Consider the following 17,388-nt stretch of genomic DNA (forward strand, 5'->3'; position numbering starts at 1 on the left):
AAAGAGAAGATTAAGCACAAGCACACGATTTTGATTTTAGGCACATCGGCACAACGTAGGCCTTGTCGTGCCTGCAGTCCCTTAAGGACTACTCTCTCTCTCTCTCTCTCTCTCTACATAGCAATGGCTAAATTCTATACAGTTAAATCATTAAAATCAAGGTCTATTCACAGTTAAAATAGTAAAGGTAGTAAAAATTTAATAATTGGGTAAAAATCTAATGTAAATAGTACATGTTCACAAATTCATAAATCAGATCTTCGTAGACAACCCCACAAGCACACATACTCCAAAGTTCAATATAAATAGCCTTACATTTAGCCGCCGTGCAAATGGGCCGTCTAGTTTAGAGCTGCGTTTCCCCACAGTGTGAAGAGGTGTTCCGAGAACTACTGGAGTAATTAAATAGTAGGCCACCACGTGACTAGGTGTTCCAAGAACTACTGGAGTAATTAACTAGTAGGCCACCACGTGACTAGGTGTTCCAAGAACTACTGGAATAATTAACCAGTAGGTCACCACGTGACTAGGTGTTCCAAGAACTACTGGAGTAATTAACTAGTAGGCCACCACGTGACTAGGTGTTCCAAGAACTACTGGAATAATTAACTAGTAGGCCACCACGTGACTAGGTGTTCCAAGAACTACTGGAATAATTAACCAGTAGGTCACCACGTGACTAGGTGTTCCAAGAACTACTGGAATAATTAACTAGTAGGCCACCACGTGACTAGGTGTTCCAAGAACTACTGGAGTAATTAACTAGTAGGCCACCACGTGACTAGGTGTTCCAAGAACTACTGGAATAATTAACTAGTAGGCCACCACGTGACTAGGTGTTCTAAGAACTACTGGAATAATTAACTAGTAGGCCACCACGTGACTAGGTGTTCTAAGAACTACTGGAATAATTAACTAGTAGGCCACCACGTGACTAGGTTTTCCAAGAACTACTGGAGTAATTAACTAGTAGGCCACCACGTGACTAGGTGTTCCAAGAACTACTGGAGTAATTAACTAGTAGGCCACCACGTGACTAGGTGTTCCAAGAACTACTGGAGTAATTAACTAGTAGGCCACCACGTGACTAGGTGTTCCAAGAACTACTGGAGTAATTAACTAGTAGGCCACCACGTGACTAGGTGTTCCAAGAACTACTGGAGTAATTAACTAGTAGGCCACCACGTGACTAGGTGTTCCAAGAACTACTGGAATAATTAACTAGTAGGCCACCACGTGACTAGGTGTTCCAAGAACTACTGGAATAATTAACTAGTAGGCCACCACGTGACTAATCTCTCTACAAAAAAAATAAGCAAAGTGTTCCGCTACATACTAAGAATGTGCGAGGTGTTCTGTTAAGGAAAAAGTTTGGGAAAAACTGGTTTAAAGTTCTGTGTTTTTCTTTAAAAAGTTCGTCTTTACTTTTGTCCAGCAGACTTTCCTAGATGTATGCTTAGTGTATAGTTCTTTATAGTTATATAGTTCTGTATGGTTTAGAATACAAAATTACTCATATTTACATCCCATGCACATCTAATAAGTTCCCAGCCAGAACAAGGATTTACTCAAACAGTGGGGCCAAGTACGGGGTAAGCAAAGAGATAATAAAAATAAGAAAAATAAGTTATAGCTTTTATATAGCGATGCTTTCATGCTTACAGCATGCTCAGAGCGCTTGGTCCAATCTAGTGTGTGGACCAGGGGGGAGGGGGAGTATCTGGGAGAAGGTTTTCCTTGCTGCCTTTAGGCGCTCAGTAAACACAAGTCTGCTCGAGTCGGGTGTCGAACCTCGAGTCCCCTTCATAGGTAGCCAAGCCAAGTTCAAGCGTACTCGACCACACTATCCACGTGAAATCAATTCCGCTTGACAAGTTTCTTCTTCACAATGAGTGTCACGCACCCCACCAATAAAACTCCCAAGAGAATAGTTGCTTTTAAATTTGACATGACCTGACAATGAGCAGATTACCTGGCAGAGTTGTCAAGAAATCAATAGGCCAGTGAGCACTGACCTATATGGTATGAGAACCGTGTTACTTGATTATCTAATGACAAATTTTATTCTCTATGATTCGTTGTGCTACTGGCTTAGCCTACTGGTTGGGGAGCAAATGAACTCGGAGATGCTGGTTCATAATTCATTAGATGCAAGGGCGGATCGCACGAAAACACTCGTATGGGTGCATCTAGCATCAAGATTTAACACTCACTGTCACACAAGCTGAAACCATTCATTTATCCCGGTGAGGATCGATCGGTCAAGCTCATACAGAAATCGATACCGATAAGCTTATCTGATGCACCTGGAACTAGCCAAACATGTCCCACGACTGTACAGAGAACAACACTGGCAATTAATATTCAATCAGATGAGTTTCAGCCGCAGTTAGCATTAAGTCCCGTGCTGATCTTACAATGGTATGGAAACATTGAAAGGTCAGAGATGTATTGAACTCTGCATTTATGTTCGAAACAAGCAGTGGGACTATTTGGTGGCAAAAGAGATCACGTGGTGAGTGAGGAATGAAACAATACGCTAATACATAGGTCTATCAGGGCCGGCCTTAGGGATAGGCTAACTAGGCAGCCGCCAAGGGCCTCCGATTGGTGGGGGCCCGCAAAAGACTCTAACCACTTTTTTTTTGAGAGAAGAAATAGCGAAGCATGTGTCCAATGTTATTGCTAAAGAACCGGTACACTAAGTTTTAAATAAATGGCCTTGTTTTATTTATTTTTTTGTTGTTTACTTTTTTTATTTTTCTATTTCATTTGGAGACACCAAATTCACTTCGCCTATGGCCTCAAACTATTTAAAACCGGCCCCAAGTCTATTACTGATCGTCTGTTACTTTTCAAATTTTTATGCAATGTTTATGTCATTGTCTGTCCTCGTGTTCCTGGTATTTAAGTATTACTTAATTCTGTTTATTTCAGAACATGACGGGGTACCTATTCCTTACCTCTTTATTAGAAAAGGTAGCAACGGGGAACTGTGCTCTCCATACAGTGAAAGTTAGAAACAGGGAACTGTGCTCTCCCTACATTGAAAGGTAGCAACAGGGAACTGTGCTCCCCTTACATAGCAAGGTAGCAACAGGGAACTGTGCTCTCTCCCTACATTGAAAGGTAGCAACAGGGAACTGTGCTCTCCAGACATTGAAAGGTAGCAACGGGGAACTATTCTCTCGGTAAATTGAAAGGTAGCAACAGGGAACTGTGCTCTCCCTACATTGAAAGGTAGCAACAGGGAACTGTGCTCCCCTTACATAGCAAGGTAGTAACGGGGAACTATTCTCTCGGTATATTGAAAGGTAGCAACAGGACACTGTGCTCTCCCTACATTGTCTCCCTTCTTACAGAACTGACAAACGGAACAGACAGCAATCAACACACACATACACGGAATAAATTATTTATTTAATTCAATTGTGCCGAAGCCTTGGACTCCCGTCTGCTCTCAGGTCAGCGTGACTTAGTGAACTGGAGAAATTTGTTGATATATTCGGGCAGACGATGTAAACAGGAGATCATTGCAGGTATATATGAGCAGACTATATCCACCAGGACAATTTGACCCCCTCCCCCCCCCCTCTGACATTCTGTCCACCAACGCACAAGATCTAGAAAGCCAGGCGAATCTCTTGAGTATCAGGCCTATATTTAATTATTTGATAGCGAGAATAGTGCTAATAATAGCGTTATTTGAGTCTAGTGCTAGTAATAGCGTTATTTGAGTCTAGTGCTTGTAATAGCGTTATTTGAGTCTAATGCTTGTAATAGCATTATTTAAGTCTAGTGCTGGTAGGCTAATAGCGTCTTAAGTTTTGAGTTCACATTGCCATATAAAATACAAGTATGATATTACTTTTTATGCTTCAGTGACACTCAAGGACATTTGTTAGTTTTTTTGTTCCAGGGAATAAGAAAAAAGGTTCCTTCAGTCAGAAACGTCGTATTCTAGTCACGCCATAAGCGCGCCTGCAGGTTGTGTATTTTATATATTTGTGTGTACCTTATAACTTTGGTAAGTAGACTTCAACGGAACATTGACGCACTGATAGAGCGCTAAAATACACAACTAAATGTTTTGAGTTCCGACCCCCAAGTGAATGCTATAAATTTAATTCCAAATGAACATTACAATCAGAACCTGACTTTTGTGGGGAAAAAAAAAATTGTTGAGTTGCGCTTGACAACAAAAGGCTCGTTAATTTTCGAACATTTAATAACGTATCTTTATCTTCGCAAAAATAATTTTTTTGAGGATACTACGCGAATTTGTGACAGTGAGTGACTAGTGTTGGTATTGTGTGGATGTACCAGACTGAGGAAAGTTTTGTTTTTATTGAATGACCCAACAAAGCAAGTGTGTTTATGGATGACTGTGTAGGCGCGGTGGCTGGGTTGTAAAGCGCTTGGCTTTCACACTGTCCAGGGTTCGAATCATGCTGAAGACTGGGATTTTACTTTTTGGATCTTAGGGCGTCAACCCAGCTCTAATGGGTACCTGGCGTTAGTTGGGGAAACGTAAAGGCGGTTGGTTGTTGTGCTGGCCACATGACACCCTCGTTAACAGTGGGCCAAAGAAACAGATGACCTTTACATCATCTGCCCTATGCATCGCTAAGTCTGAAAGAAGAAATTTATTTAAGTGTGCTTGTTTTGGGTGTCTAATGTTGGTATTGTATGGATTGACCAGTTTGTATTGTATGGACTGACCAATCTGAGTAAAGCTTTCTTGTTATTGAATAAGTTAACCAATCAGAGAGTATTTATAAAAGACTGTGTATGACCTAGTTGAACGTAGAGTGCTGGTATATAGAAAGAGGAATGTTACAATGACCAAGAAATAAAGATAGTAGTTCAAAGAATTTCAGTGGAATCTTTCTTCAGCCAGTTTAGTATATATACAAGTACTGTCTTTCTATTACATTACTACAATATCCAACTTAGTCATTTGTTTATAAGATTTATATACGAACTCATAAAACTAGTCAGCTCTGCATCTAATCCGATCAAAACTCAAAGCCTAAAAGGAAGGTCAGTCTTTGAACTCAAACATTTCACCTAGATGTTATTGTTCCTGACAATTGTTCCTTATACAGCAACCATCGGCAGTCTAATTAACTTTGCCATCACCTGCTGGTATGGTAATACTTCACTTGCACAAAGACTAAATAGACTAATTTAAAAAGCATCGTATATCACTCGAACACAGCTACCATCTCTAGAAGAGCTTTTTCCATGAAAGATGCCTTTCCAAAACACTCACGATTCTCAAAGACAACCTGCACCCATTAAACCACTGTTACATAAGATCTGAACGAAGTGGTCGTCTGCTTTCTATTAGGACTAAAACAGAAAGATTTAAAAACTCCTTTATCCCACTTTCGGTCAGAGTGTTACAAGATCAGCTGTCATCATCGAGAAGTACATTGAAGTCAAACTCATAAAGCGCTGGTTGTGAGTGTGTATGTGTTTCGTGTGTGAATGTTGTTTGTATTTGCATCTATAATGCTATTGTTACAGTAGTTACGCTGAGGTTGTCAATTGCTGTCAAACTGAATTTCCATTTGATTGGAGCAATAAAAATTATCTTATCTTAAAAAAATAAGTCAAGAACCGGTACCCCTTACAGACCTAGCCATCCACAGGGAAATTGATGCAAAGCTCATCCGTTTCTATGGCTACGGCTAACGATGGTGTCAATGGGCCAGTCCAACGACCAACCGCCTTTACATTCCCAAACTAGAGTGGCGACCATGTGGCCATTCTTAAGCAGTCTTATTCCTCTACGTCCCTTTCCCTCCGTGCTGATAGTTTGAAGTTTTGTTGCCTTGAAATCTTAGGTTCCATTTCCAAGATGGTTAAAACACGCCTCTACACTAAAGTCAAATCAGAACTGACACAAGAATCCAAGTCCTATACAGCACTTCCATTCAAATATTAGGAATAACAACAGATGACATTGGATATTGAGACAAACAATAGTCCAGTTTAATCTAGTAGTATAATAATAAATAGTACATAATCACAACAAAAATGATTTAAATCATTTAAATGATTTACCAATTGCATTACTTCAGGAACAAAAGTCAGATTATTTGCAGATGATTGCATAATATATAGAACAATAACAACAACACAGGACACAGATATTTTACAAAGAGAATTAGATGAATTACAGAAATGGGAATCAAATTGGAGCATGTCTTTCCACCCAGAAAAATATCAGTTGTTAAGAGTAACAAAAAAACTAAAACAAATTAATTCCACTTAACTTATTCATGGCAAACCAGTAACACAGACTAAAAACGCAAAATACCTAGGTGTTATAATAAATGAAAAACTGTCATGGAATCCACATATTGATGAAACTATAAAAAAATTCAACAAAGCATTAGGATTTATTAAAAGAAATTTCTATAAATCAAATAAGAACATAAAACTAAAATGTTATTTAACCTAGGTTAGGCCAATAATAGAATATGCATCCTCCGTTTGGGACCCCTCAACTCAAGAAAACATTAAGAAACTGGAACAGACACAAAATAGAGCAGTGAGATTCATAACAAACGAATATTCACACTTGACTAGAGTAACACCTTTAGTAAAATCACTCAATTTAGAAAGCCTTCAGGACAGAAGACTCAAAAGTAAAGTAGCAATTATACATAAAACACTGAACCATAATCTTCAAATACAAAAACAAAATTTAATAAAATACTCTGAAAGACACAAAGATAAAGGCACATTCCTCATCCCATATGCTAGGACAAATTTGTACAAATACTCCTTCTTTCCTAGTGCTATTAGAGCACGGAATGTGTTGCCTGAGCTAGCCAGGAAAACCAGTGACTTGGCAGAATTTGAGTCATTGGTTAATATGCATGACTAAATGCATGACGCGTAGGACGTAATCATCTTCTTTTTTGAAGTAACGTCTGTATTATATAAGATAAGATAAGGATCAATAAAGCAGTTTTAGTCTTAATCAATAAATATGTAGTTTTTCAGTTCCTTGTGTTTCTAGTATAAATCTATAAATAAGTAGTTTTACAGTATCTTCTATTTCTTGTATACCCGGTATATAGATAAATACGTAGTTTTACAGTATCTTGTATTTCTTGTATAAATCTATAAATAAGTAGACTTACAGTATCTTGTTAATAATAATCATAAAAACACATTACTGTATAACCAAAGATAGGTCTATTAATATAATGAATTTATTTTACATTGTAGAAGTTGAAAGGGAGAAGGGGCGATCAGTGGTAGGTCAATGTATGATCAGCGTTAGACAAATGGTTGAGGGCATTATGTTTAAAAGCATTGACTGGAATTGTATGAATATCAAGCATCTATTACTGTTGTGAAAACTGTCAAGACACGTTCACATTCAGTTGACTCAAAACACTTTTCGACACACGTTCACCTATTTTGAAATGAATAAGTTTTAACTAACTCACACTAAACTTTATCCTTTCGATTATTAAAAATACAAATAGATGGGGGCGAATCTAATAACTTTCGCCGGCATTTTTTGTTTGAAAATATAAATAAAGATTGACGGGAAGTACTTCGTATTTCATTTTTATTTGATTTCTTCGGATTTACTGTGTTATGTTTAAACTTGTTATGCTTAAACTTTCCTTGGATTACTTCTGTTCAGCGAGGGGTGTGTTGCCTCCGTCTTATTTCTTAACTCCTAATTGACGATGCCAACTTTGATTTGACTCCCATTAGAACTAAATATGATTTTTGGATTTATACACTTTAATTTGAACATGTTTTCTCCTATAAATCAATACCAAAAAAAAAACAACACCATTTTCTGATGGCATACCAAAAAGTACTGAAGTTTAACCCTAACAGGAGAGTGAAATCCAAATGAGCAAAAAGAATAATACTATCGGAACGAGAAAAATGATTACGGAGAGAAAGAGTTAAGGTGAGGTATCCCTAGAGAAAATCGAGTTTTGGGTCTAGGATATCGATTTTTAACTAATAAAATAATTAAGTAGATCAATCATTTTTCATTACATTACAATTTTTATTGCTTAAATCTGTTTCTAAAACATGTTTTTTAAAATGTTTTTGTAGGGGTTATGAGACAAAATCTTAATAAAGTTTATTCTTTAAACTCATTATTCTCAAAATGTTAGTTTTTGCACATGTCATTATATCTGACTAGGAATTTCTCCTAAACTACTTGATAGATTTTAATGAAATTTGAAACACTTCTTAAGGACATCATTTACTTTACTCGTACAATGAGTTTTTTTCAATATTTTATTTACTTTTTTTTTAAAAAGTAATTTTAATTAATATTTATCCTGTTTTTAAGGTCTAAAATATACTAAAAATTCAAAAATTTGTAAAAAATTAAACATACTTAAATCTTTAATTCTGACGTTGTATCAATTTAGAGGATCCTTTTTTCGTATCTTTTAATTCAATTTCATGTATTTCTGATCAATAGTTTTTACAAAATTCTGAGTTTTAATTTGTATACAATAAACAAGATGGCCGCCGTTACCATGACAACCATCACTCAAAAAAACTTTTTTTTTAGTATTATTTATTTTAGAATATCATTATATGTAATCATAACAAATTTCAAAGGCCTAGCTTTAGAAATAACAAAAATAAGATTTTCAGGGAGTTTCTTTTGTTTTTTTCTTTTCTACCATGTCTATAAGGACATTCTTGATAGGACGGAAGGATCTGGAGGGTGGTTTGGTCCACCCACCAGGCACCCTGCTACTAAAATTGTCCGGAGAGGGAGCAGTCAGAGCTTCGATGGCGTCCATCGTTGCCGCCTAGAGGCTCGGACCGGAGGAGGTGGGTTCCCTCTCCGGTTTGAGACTCCCTTCCAGGGCCGGTCCTAACAATTGCGGGGCCCTATGCGAAACTGATTGCGCGGGGCCTAGTCTGGGTGGGAATAAGGATAATAAGGAAAATGAAGATTTTGTATTAGAAAATAAATTCGACTTTGTATTTTATTCATTCTTTACTAGGTACAAAATTGCGATCAAGTTTACTTTACTTTACGAACCTTGCAACCCATGGCATACTTGTAAGATTGGTGTTTTCGTAATAAATGACGCCCACAAATGAGAATTTTGACTATTTGTCAGGTGATTTTAATGCGTTTTCAGGAGATTTTAATAATGCAGGACATTTCCAGGAATTTTTCGTACATATTTTGCAATTAATAGTTACACACAGAATTAGCGCGGGACCTATGAAAGCGCGGGGCCTACTGCGACCGCATAGGTTGCAGTGGCCTTAAGACCAGCCCTGCTCCCTTCCTATGGTTCCTGGGTGTTTCTTCACCGGTGGTGAGGAACAGGATCATAGGAAGGGCCTTTGGAAGTGAAGACCTAAAAATGACAAAGAAACACATGTTAATATATATAAAATAGAAGACATTCACCTGAAAAAAACAGCACTACGGCTACGATCTGAACACGCTTTCCCCTCTCTGAATAATACAGTCTAAGTAGATCAGCGGTTCTCAACCTTTTAAGCGACCCCTTTTTTACAATCCCCACTCTGCCGCGACCCACCCACCCCCCGACACACACATACAGCAATCGAAGAGTAGGCAATAACAATCCATAGCTTCGATGGTCTTAAGCGACCCATGGCAAAATGGTCAATCGACCCCCCCAAGGGGGTCGCGACCCACAGGTTGAGAACCCCTGACGTAGATCTACCCATACAGTCGGCATCTAGCATCCTGCGACGGGGAAAGTTGAGACACTTACAACAACCAAGTCACCTCCCACCGCTAGTGCACCCAACAAACGAACTCGGAAGTGCTTACGATCCTCTTCTGTAAGAGGAAGTACATCAGTAGCACACCGTGACCGGAAGTCGGAGTCTTACAACACCGGAAGTCGTTTGGTCGAAGGAACTCACACCACTACAAACTTGAAAAAAAATAAAGAAGAAACTCAGACAACGCCAGTGCTTCGTCCCAAGGGAGATTACAAGAATATACAAATCACCGAAAGATGTTGATCCATCAATTGTTTCATAAACAATGAACTCAAAAATGATATTCTCAACATTAAAGCTTAGAAAAAAGACCCCAAAACTACTTAAGGAGATCTTCATTATTGTCACCCTTGAGGAGTTAGAACTGAGTGCAATGCTTCCTACTCTGTACTATCATTGTTGTTAACTTACTGACAATCATTCCAGTATTATGCAAAAATTTTTATTGATTCTGTAATTATGTTTTGTAAGAAAATGCTATTACATCTTATTCCTACCTTCATGTTGTTACACAATCTTTATATTTATATTTAACGCAACTAACATATTGTCATCTGCAGTCAGAAATGTCAAATTAGTAAGCTTCATTATAAATTTTAAAAAGATTAAAAAAATACATATTAAAAAGTATTATCAGTACGACTCCAATAGACCCCTGTGACTGAAGACTAAAAGTCAGTCTCAGAGAAATTGTCGCGGGCAGAGACTCCCTCAAATTCTGACTCCACCAGAAACGATTGCCACCTTGACGATGAGGAAGTAAATGGTCCAGGTCTTAAGGGAGACAATCAAAAATTGTCAAAGGAAGGGAAAGGAATTTTTTTTCTTATGACATTAACCTTGACCTTTCTTTAGGAACGCTTGCTGCAGTCTAATCCACAAACATACCGAAAGTGCTGGAATGTAGGTCTTTGAAATGTTTCTTATTGTTCATAAGAAAGAGTTCTTTTAGATATATTCATCTATATTACATTAGTATCAAATAATATATGTTAATTTATAGAAATAAAATCTTGATTTTTTTTCTTAAAAGAAAGACAATGAAAGTGAAAAAAAAAGCCCAATAAAGAGGCGAATAGCCCCAAAAAGAGGCATTAACAACAGGATAGCCAAAGCAATGGGCTCCATTTCACGGTTGCAGAAAACAGTGTGGGACAACATAGTGCTAACTAACAATACTAAAGCCAAAGCCTTAGTCTACCGACCTGTGTGTTGAGCACTTAGCTATACGGAAGTGAAACATGGTCAACCTACTCATGGCAGGAAAAAAAAAGCCGAATGTCTTCCACCTCCGATGTCTAAGGCGGATCTTTGAAATAAGGTGGCAAGACAAAATTACCAATAAGGAAGTGCTACGAAGAGCAGGGTGCCAGGACATCCGCTCTGTTATCAGCAGCAGACGCCTTGGCTGGCTTGGCCACGTTCATAGAATGCAAGTAGGTCGACTTCCACAAGGCATTCTGTATGGCGATCTAACAGATGACAGGAGAGCCGCTGGTCGCCCACCTTTACGGTATACGGATGTATAGAAACGCGACATGAGGCGCTTCAAAATCGACACTAGCAGCTGGGGAAAAGTAGCACTGGATAGATCTACATGGAGAGAGAGCATAAAGGAAGGGTCTCGGATTGCAGATGCCATACACAACAGAAGCAAAGAAAAATGACAAAAACTATTTTTTTTTGCTTGCCTGTAGAAATGTGAAAGCCTTGTTTGAAAAGATTTAACATGCATTTACATTTCATATGCAAACTATCAATTGCAATAGCAATTATAAAAAACATGATATTTTGTCTTCCACTCTTCATTAGAAATATTGTCAATGTCCTTCAAGTAACATAACAATTTTATCCTTGAGATTTTATATTCTTCTCCTTTACCTTGCCCATGCTAAGCTAGCGGATACATTGGATTATTTATTCATAAATCAGAACTACCCTGATTAACTCCCCTAGCTCTTGTAAGTTTTATAGGTATATGTGTGGTATACTAAAGTATTTAAATTATATGCAGCTTTGTAAGTAACATAACAATTTCATCCTTGAGATTTTATATTCTTCTCCTTTACCTTGCCCATGCTAAGCTAGCGGATGCATTGGATTATTTATTCATAAATCAGAACTACCCTGATTAACTCCCCTAGCTCCTGTAAGTTTTATAGGAATGTGTATTGCACACTTAGGTATTTAAATTATATGCAGCTTTGTGCAAAGTTTCCTGTTTCAAGTTCATGGTTCTCAGTGAAAGCTCGAGCTTCATCAGTTGTTACATTTGCCATCTTGTTCCTAGCCTACAAAACACTCAGACATTGTGTCTTAAATTAAATGTATTGATGTTTAGCCAAAAAACATGACGTATCCGGAGACTATAAAATACTGACAATTTATTGATCTATAAAAAAAAAAAAGTGACTGTGTGAAAATCTGGATTGTGTAAACATCGAATTTGATCGCGGCCCATCTTTTGAAGATGAAGACACGCTTGCTTTGCAGGGGTGAAAGATAAGTCTCAAAGGGGAGATCACTCTGAATTGTGTTTTGAAGCTCACAGACACATATTTTTAGAATTTCAACAATCTACTTGAAAACTGGTACACGGAGTATTAGCCCCGCCCACAAGTCATTGTCAAAGCTTGTAGACCCGTGTATGTATGCAGTTGTGTGTGTGTGTGTGTGTGCGCGCGAGTTCAAACGATAGTATGGTTAAGCGAATGCATACTTGAAATGAGGCCCCATAATGGATTTTTTGAATAGTATAATGGATTTTTGTGTGAGATAGTACAATATCCACATTTCATGCTTCTCTGACGCTTGTTATGATCGAGTGTTCTGATTAGGGGAACACCAAAGATCAATGGTTCTAAAGCTGTCAGCAACGAGAGTGTTAGCACACAGAAGCCGGGACTGAAGTCATATTGTCAAGAAATAGTGAATCCTTTATATGTTAATATTGGTTTGAGATATTTTTTACATTATAAATTACAGACGTTACTTCAAAACAGAGGATGGTTACGTCCTACGCAATACATGTGTCAATCTAGTCATGCATGTTAATCAGTGACTTTAACAGTGTTAAACTCTGGAAAGTCGTTGGTTTTCCTGGCTAGCTCAGGCAACCCACCCCATGCTCTATCAGCACTAGGGAAGTAGGAGCACTTGTACGAATTAGTCCAATCATACGGAATAAGAAATGTGCCTTTATCTTTGTGTCTTTCTGGGTATTTTATTTGGTTCTGTTTTTGTATTTGTAAATTATGGTTCAGTCTTCTATTTCGTTGTTACTTTACTTTTTATTCTTCTGTCCTGAAGTGTCTCTAAGTTTATTATTCGGTGGAAGGGTGAAGAATATTTCTAGTATCAAGGAATTTATTGGAAAGGGTGACTATAAAAAAAACAACAACAACAGGCAAGATGTCGGAGTTTATTGTCTGGTCATATGACCTTTTACTTCACAGTAACTAATGACGTCTTACTTTCAGTCAAGTTAACTTAAATTGTTTTGATACTTATCTGATTGACATATTTGTGTTTTTATTTGATGTAAACTTCATCGCTGGATTATATTCAATTTTCTGTGAAGGAGTTTTAAGTGTTCAACTTCAATTTAACTTCACATCGGCACCGTGTCACTTTAGAGCAGGGGTTCTCAACCTGCGGGTCGAGACCCCCCTTGGGGGTCGATTGACGATTAGCCAGGGGTCGGCTTAGACCATCGAAAATATAGATTGTTATTGATTACTCTTCTATTGCTGTATGTGTGTGTTTGGGTTGGGGGGGGGTCGCGGCAGAGTGGGGGAATGTAAAAAGGGGTCGCCGAGCATAAAAGGTTGAGAACCGCTGCTTTAGAGGATTAATTTTTAAAGAACTCGCGAGCGTATGCGTAACTACGAGTGACTAATTCAAATCAGGGCCGGCCTTAGGCATAGACAAACTAGGTAGCCACCGAGCCCCTCCAATTAGTGTGGGCCTCGCACAGGACCAAAAAGAAAATTGCGAAACTATGATAACATCTCAATCATAGTAGAGCACCATGACTCTATGTTTACCTATCTACCTCTGACACTACTACGGAAATTGCAATAAATGAATGTCTGTTATTTGTCGATTTATAGACACGGGCAGATTTATAATAAATAACGTAATTATTATTATTTATTTTTTTTGCTGTTTCTTTTATACTTAAAAAAATTCATTTAGGACCCACTAAAATCAATTCACCAAGGGCCTCCGATTATCCAAGGCCGCCCCTGAACAAATTACTAATACGAATACCTTAACTCTTTCTCTCCTAACAGACGATACCAACGTTGATTCCACCAGAATTTGGTAAATAATTACGGAGAGAAAGAGTTAATTATTAAAAGAAACTGCCACAGTTAAAAACAAAACAAAACAAAAAACACGATTACTAATGACGTAATTGGACTTGAAGCAAACGGTCACTGACTTGGCAGCTAATCTCCCCCTACTCAGCCCCCTTGTACCGAAGATTGTTTAGAATCCTTGTAGATGTAAGTGGTGGGCGTACATAAGTATTTTTATTGCGTCTGTTTGTGAGTGTTTTAGGGGCTAATCAAGATTGGTGGGCGCCATAAACGAATAGGAAGTCGGGTTGGTGGAGGAGGTAGTGGGTTATAACTTTGTTAAGTTCCGGTTTAAGAACTTTCTCTTATTTTCACTTATTTGATGACGTGGCGTTATAAGTACACAAAGGCTAAATGATTGTACTGTCTCTTTTAGCCTCTTCACTATGTAAGTCTATAAATCAAGACATATCTAAACAATATACTTCAAAAGAATGTCCCACAGTAGGTCTAGATCTAGAAGGGATGCTCCATACGCTTTGAAAAACACACTGGTGTCCAATAACCACAAAGTCAAGGCTCTGATCAGAAATTGTATTTAGGCTTAAAAGCAAATTATTTCTTATTTCGGTACTATGTTTGAGATATCTCTAGTTCGTCCATCGCAGTCAGTATCGATCAGTTCTGTCATTCAGAAAATAATACATAAGAATTGAAGCAATTTCTTCATTGGGACCAGAACTCTTCATTAATATATTTTTTCCCCCTTCAAAATACCTTTATAAGACAAACATTTTGGGATGAATATCACTAGAGTATGAAATACTGTGAATACTTGTAGCTGCGAAAGAGTTAACATAATAGCTATATACAAAAAAAACAACAACAAAAAAACAACCAAACATAACATTTAGATAATAGGTCTTATCATATGATACATATCTTTATTTTGCAAAGAACTCAGGACTTATTGTGAGATCAATAGTAGGTTAATTGTGAGTTACACGGTGCACCTAAGCACAGTAGCCCTAAAATAAAACAACACATAGCATAGACCTAGATGGGAAACAATGTTACAAAGTTCCTATAACAGATTACTGGGTTTTTTTTTAGTACCATCTACATTTCACATACAATTCTTTATCTCCCCAAACACTTAGCAGAAAGATGTGCATGTGTGCGCGCTCAGCAATGGAAACAACGAAACAGTACAAAATAATCGAGTGTGTCCAACTGATAAATGTTTATGACAACAGAAGTGTACGCAAGATGTCACGGCCAGATAAAAGTGGCTTAAGATTTAAGATGCGTCCAAATAGAAACAAAGCGCGTAATGAATGAACAGAAGGCGTAAGTTTGTAATAAGCATGGGCGTAGCCAGGATTATATTTCGGGGGGGGGGGGGGGTATCAGTTTTCTCATTCCTCTTAATCATGTTAATGGTAACCTGTCTTGGCTACGCTCTTGGAATTCGTTGAATGTAGTTTGCTTTAGATTTTATTTCGAAAAGGGAAGTTTTATCGTCAAAATCATCTATTGGGAGGTTTTAAATTAAAAAATCTCTGGAGTTTTTATTAGCAAATAAAAAATTCCCTAAGCTACACTCATATAATTTGGTGACTGTAGTTTGCTTCAGAATAATATTGAAGAGAGAGGTATTCATCCTCAATGCTATCTTTAGGCGGATTTTAAAATCAAAACCATCTGAATGGGTTTCAAACTTAAAGCACTCTGGAGGAAGGGGTTTCAACTCAAAACCCCCCTTGGCTATGCTCATAGAATTTTGAGTGTTTAATTTGTTTGTTTTTTAAAGCTTAACAAAGCCAAAATGGTTCCAGCACTTATCATGTCCAACGAAAGAAGATTAAAGAAAAATATTTTTTTTGTTGTGTGTTTACTGTCAATAATAGATTCTAAACAGAAAATATGGCCAAAGTAGACCGAAACTTATTTTCTAGTCCAAACGAGCTTTTGTTGATGTTTCCATAGCAGCGGTGGCTTATTTAAACCAAACACATATAAAAGGCAAATATAACATTAATAACCCACTATTTACACAATAATTCCGTAAACTGGTCAAGATCTAGACTGACTACGTCTGCTGCTGCTCAAAACGTTCCTCCCCCATTTTATCACTTTTAACACCCCCCCCCCCCCAAAACAAAAAGAACAATAATTGGTCTAAGTTTAAATAGTTATAGATCTAGATCTAAATTATTTTTGTTACATGATACGTCTATATTTCTAATAATTATTAGATCTACAGCCTAGACTTTACTTTACTACATTCTAGATCTAGAATCTAGTATAGATCTTTGATAATACTTGTCAAGAAAATGTAGAAATACAAGAATAAAGAACAAGATCTAGATAAACTCGATTATCTCGGTAAATTCAATCAATTTTAAAATGAAAGAGGCATTAAAAAAAAACACCAAAAGATATATGATATATAGATCTAGAATCTAGTCTAGATCTAGATCTATCTAAATTAACCATAGGCTTAACTATCTAGCCTACCTACTAGACCTAAGCCTACCTGTGTTTATAATCCCAACACTGAAAGAAAAAAAAAAAAACAACTCCAGCACACTAATTGCCTCTCTGTGTTAAGTCCAACGAATCAACAACACACTAGTCACTACACGCCGGGATCAATAATCCAGCAGATTCTAGCACATCTAACGGTAAACTTCACCGTCTCTTGCGGTTAAAAAATAAAGTTTTGTACCGGCTACCGGAATCTAAGACTTTAAAAAGTAATGTCAAAGTTTTGTTTCAAAAGCTTGTTGCTATCTCATCGTCTGCTAGATTTAGATCAATCTAAAAATCAGCAGACGATACAATCCAAATGTTGGCACTTGAAATCAATTCATAACAAATCTTATCAGCGATAACTAGCCGGTTAAAAAAATTGAACAGGTTGATCAGACGTAAAGAGGGGACAAGTTCAAGGCTGTGTACGCCTTGGCACGTGATAATGTGACCCTGTTTGTTTGTGTTAGAGACTAGGCGTGTGTTTATTTGTACCGCTGTTTGCGGGATCGCGGGAAGTCTGAATGAGATAGTGCGGTAGATACCTGGGTAGTGGAATTTCACCTGCCCAGCCGACCGTACCGGTGTCGAGCGCCCCACGAATGACGCAGGCTATCATTCTAACAGGTTGATATGAAAAGATATTCGTGGGTTTAGGTTTCCTGATTCTGTGTGCTAAGTTTACGGGTCAATGGCTCCCGCTCACTTTCGTCGCCCTCAGAGGACTAGGCACCAGTGCGCTGATAAAGACGCCAGCGAA

General features: G+C 37.7%; 1 protein-coding gene across 1 annotated transcript in view; it reads right to left on the reverse strand.

The window, feature by feature from the left end:
- LOC106062823 (pro-neuregulin-3, membrane-bound isoform-like) overlaps nt 1-17,152 on the reverse strand; it is a 41,171-nt gene extending 24,019 nt beyond the window's left edge. Inside the window, exon 1 of the mRNA XM_056018716.1 lies at nt 16,633-17,152. The gene's annotated coding sequence lies outside the window, so the exon portion shown is untranslated. The remainder of the gene's footprint in view (nt 1-16,632) is intronic.
- Between the last annotated feature and the right edge of the window lie 236 nt (nt 17,153-17,388).

The sequence above is a fragment of the Biomphalaria glabrata genome, chromosome 2 (genome assembly GCF_947242115.1).
Source record: "Biomphalaria glabrata chromosome 2, xgBioGlab47.1, whole genome shotgun sequence".
Lineage (NCBI taxonomy): Eukaryota > Metazoa > Mollusca > Gastropoda > Planorbidae > Biomphalaria > Biomphalaria glabrata.